The sequence below is a fragment of the Trachemys scripta genome, chromosome 16 (genome assembly GCF_013100865.1).
Source record: "Trachemys scripta elegans isolate TJP31775 chromosome 16, CAS_Tse_1.0, whole genome shotgun sequence".
NCBI lineage: Eukaryota > Metazoa > Chordata > Testudines > Emydidae > Trachemys > Trachemys scripta.
Window position 1 is genome coordinate 23,907,635 of NC_048313.1, and position 4,080 is coordinate 23,911,714.

Here is a 4,080-nt window from a genome sequence, read left to right on the forward strand (position 1 = left end):
TATCTGCTTGAGAAATCGCAGGGAGCTGCGGCTCTGCCCAGGCCCTGGACAAATTAACGAGTTGCCCATTAGCACCTTGGATAGCTGCTGCTAGCCCCTGCAGCCTGCCTACAGCAGGGAGGTTGGACCGGGGTGTTGGCAGGCTGCTCTGTGCAGTGGGAAGGGAATGGGGCAGGATCTGTGCCACACCAGCCTGGCCTCTGCCGTAGGCCAACTCCCACACAAGGGGAATGCTTTGTGTTTCTGTAGTCTCCCTTGTGCACCCCAAACTCTGTCCAGGCAGCAGTGTGGCGTGCGGTCACCTCTAGGGAGTGTGTATGGGGGGGAGGGAAGGGGAAGGCAAGGATATGGGCACAGGGGAACCTCCCACTCCATGGCAAGTGCCCTGGCTCTTGGATGCCCATGCAGCGTGTGTGGGACGGTCTCACCACATGGAGTAAAGTTGGAGCTCGACTCTCGGAGCGTCCGTCCGTGCCAGCCCCAGTGGGACTCGCAGCAGCTCCAGCTCTCCAGCCCCAGTTTGAGCTGTGAATTGTTTCTATCATAGCAGCGGCTAGAGGCCCCAACTGAGATCAGGTCCCCATCACACTACTGCGCAGACTGAGGGAGACAGGCCCTGCCCTGGGGAGCTCACAGCCTAACCACACAAGACAAAGGAAGGGCCCTTCCCCCACAGCACCGACGGGGGCCCTGATTGATGCAAGGCCTTGCCCAAGGTCACCCAGGGAATCAGTGGTAGAGCCAGGAACTGAGCCCATGTCTCCTGAGCCCCAGGCCAGTGCCTCAGACACAAGCCCTGCCTTGCACAATTGCAGCAATAGTGAATGCAAATATACTCCCATGGGGGGCACCTCTCAGAGTCCCCAAGTCCACACCCCAGCAGCCTGCCCAGCTGCCCTGTTAATTGCCCCCAGCAGCAGAAAGGGATGAGCAGACACATGGTGTCTGGTTTCAGAACATCTAGGTGTTTCGCGCTTGTCGCTTGGGTGGCTACACCTTCCCATCCAGTGCCCAGGGAAGGGGAGAGGGATGAGGATGGTGCCACTCAGCAAGCTGCAGCTCCTGGGGAAGGGGTTAGCACAGGAACGAAGGCACAGGGGAGACCGGGCTGGGCTTGTACAAGCCAATTGTTCTCCAGGCACTGAGCCCATGGTGGAAGATACCTGGTGCCTTGATGGGGACTGGCAGCCTGTGATGCTGTTTGCCTGTGTCTCTGGCTGGGCCAGGCCATTGGGCCCACTCCACCCCTCACGGATGCTGCGTTTATTGGCTGCAAAGGGGAAACCCTCTTAATTTCCATCTGCACACACACATGCATGGTGCTGCGCAATGTGTGGCTGTCTCCCGTCTCTGTCCCTTGGGCTGGGTGTCCTAGGTAACAAGCTTCCCCCAGGCCCAGCTGCAGTGCTTTGTGTGTGTGTGTGCATGTTGGGGGGAGGGCCAGGATGCAGCGGTGCTGGGTGAGGAGATTCTCTAGCACTGACCAGGCCCTGGCTAGCGGAGGGATGCTGTTTGGAGGATATGTTGGTGGGACTCCAGTCTGATCTGTGTGGAGGAATCGGACGTGTGGGGGACTAGGTGGGCTGAGGCATTCTGGCTCCCTGCTGCTCGGCTTCAGCTCCGGCATGTAGGGCAGAAAGCTGAGCCGAGCTGGGCGTTTGCACTGGAGGAGACGGCGAGCCTGGGCACCGCCCCGCCCTGACTCTGTCCAATTGGTGACAAGCAAAGTGCACCTGTGCACTCCCCCATCTTCTCTGCAGTGCACACACATGCTCGCAATCTCCCTAGTGCATGTGAGCATGTGCACACACACACACACCCGTCTGCAGCGCGCTTGCATGTGCACACACACAGGCACACACACACACAACCGTCTGCAGCGCGCTTGCATGTGCACACGTGCGCACACACACACCCTCCCTCCCTCCCTCCCTGCTTTCTGGCAATAGCACCATTTAACTGGTCTAATTTGGGAGTGAGACGCTGGGAAAGGACCCACCTTTCTGTGAGCATCGGAAGGGCTTGGCTGCCCCCTGCCCTGCGGATCATCCCCAGGAGATGGCGAGGGCTGTCGAGGAGCCGTGGCTGCTGTGGGGGTGTCTGTGTGCAGAGGTGATATGTGATACCTGCCCGGGTCCCGTGGGGGTTGGATAGGGCAGCTGCTGCTACAGCACTTCACGGGGCAAAGCTTGTCGGTGACGTACCCCTTGGCACATGCCCCAGTAGCCTCTGGTAGCAAGTGGGGAGGGGGGGTGGGACTGTGCCTTGCCATACCCCTATGGGTAGCCTACACTTGTTGCACTGCCCTGGATCCTGCACTCAGGGGGTCTGCAGGAGTGGCACCCTGGGGAGCCAGTGGCTCCCCCTAGTGCCAGGCCCTGGTGACAATAATCATGCTTACAGTGAGTGGCGAGACACTGAGCCTGTGGGATAGGAGCTAGTGTTCTTAGAGCTAAAGATTTGGGAGTTGATCCACATGTTGGGAGGCTAAGACTGAGCCAGCAGAGGCTGTGTGTAGGCATTGAGGGGTATCAGCAGAGCTGGGGTGGGGGACCCCAGGAGTGGTATAGCAGGGGCTGTGTGTAGGCATTGAGGGGTATCAGCAGAGCTGGGGTGGGGTGGGGGGGTGAGACCAGGACTGAGACAGCAGGGGGCTGTGTGTAGGCACAAGGGTATCAGCAGATCCATGGGGGATGGGAAGCCCAGGGCTGGAATAGCAGGTGGCTGCAGGTTGGGGGGCACCGGCAGAACTTGTGGGGGGGAACAAGAGCAGCAGGTGGGGTGGGCAGGTTCTCACCTTAGACTTTGCACCAGCAGTGGCAAGATTCCTCATAGGAATCTGGGGTAGGCGGCCAGGGCTGAGGAGTGCAGGGAGCCTGGAGTGTTTTGGTGAGAAACAAGGTTGGCTGGGTCCCGACCCTGGGCAGGACAGTTTTGGAGCAGGTCCTGAAGCAGTGGGGTGGCTGGTGGAACTGCCTGAGGACGGGGTGATATTTTCATGCTTAACACCAATTGCTTAGGATTCCTTTTTAAAGAAGAACATAATCTTGCTTTTGACATGAAATGGTTCTCTCTCTGAGCTCGCTAACTGCCTCATAAATCTTTAAAGGGATAATTTTTTTAACATCCTAAAGCCCAAAAGGAAATATTTTGCCCAGTAAGGACGATGCAGGAAATTAACCCCCCAGATAAATGGAGCAGTGTGGCAGCCCGCAGCGCCTGTGCGTGTGGATCTAGTTCAGGCTGCACTAGGCACAATTTACAGTGAAAGGTCGGGGCAGCAACGAGATGGTAACTGGGATCAGAGGATTAAATGCAACCAGTGTCCATTAGTCCATTTGCGGGTCCTGGGGAAGCGCTGCTGAAAGCAGAGCGGGGGCTTTGGGCCCGATCCTGAGAGGGGCTCAGGGGATGCCTGGTCTTTGGTGGACCTGTGGATGCACAGTCCCTCTGAGAATCTGGCCTCTGAAATCAGCGGCTGCTCTGGCAAATGTCACCTTCGATCTCTCAATAGCCACATTTCTAAAGCTTGGGGGGGGAGAGGGGGGACTATGGTGTTGTTCTGTACTGGATGAAAGGCTCCCAAGATCGGCTAATTATTGCAGCATTGTTTGAATCTCCTGTAGTGTGTATAAAGTACATTCGAAAAGGCCTGCAGTGAACTGCTCAGCCAGGCAGTGTGCACCTGGATGATACTCTGTGCATTCCATCCCCACTGCGGCCTGGGGGCGCTGTCGCAGCTGGGGGTGCAGCAAGAAATAGATTGATAAAGTACCGTCCTTTCCGTGCTGGGCTCTGGCAGCCTCTGCAAACAGAGATATTCGCAGTGAGAGTGGAAAGCACTGAGTGGCATTTCCCCGTTATTGTGCCTTAGTCTCTCCTGCGGTAGGAGAGGGGGAGTCTGGGAATGGAATATTAACCATGGTTGTTCTCTGGGGCATGTTAGAAGGACGCGGTGAGTCTTGAAATGGACCCAAAGTCTCCTGAATTCCTGAGAGTCGCCCCTGAGCTAATGCAGGAGTCAGGCCACTTCCCTGCCTGCTGATATTGCTCAGGGCCTTTCCTGGCCCAGGGAACCAG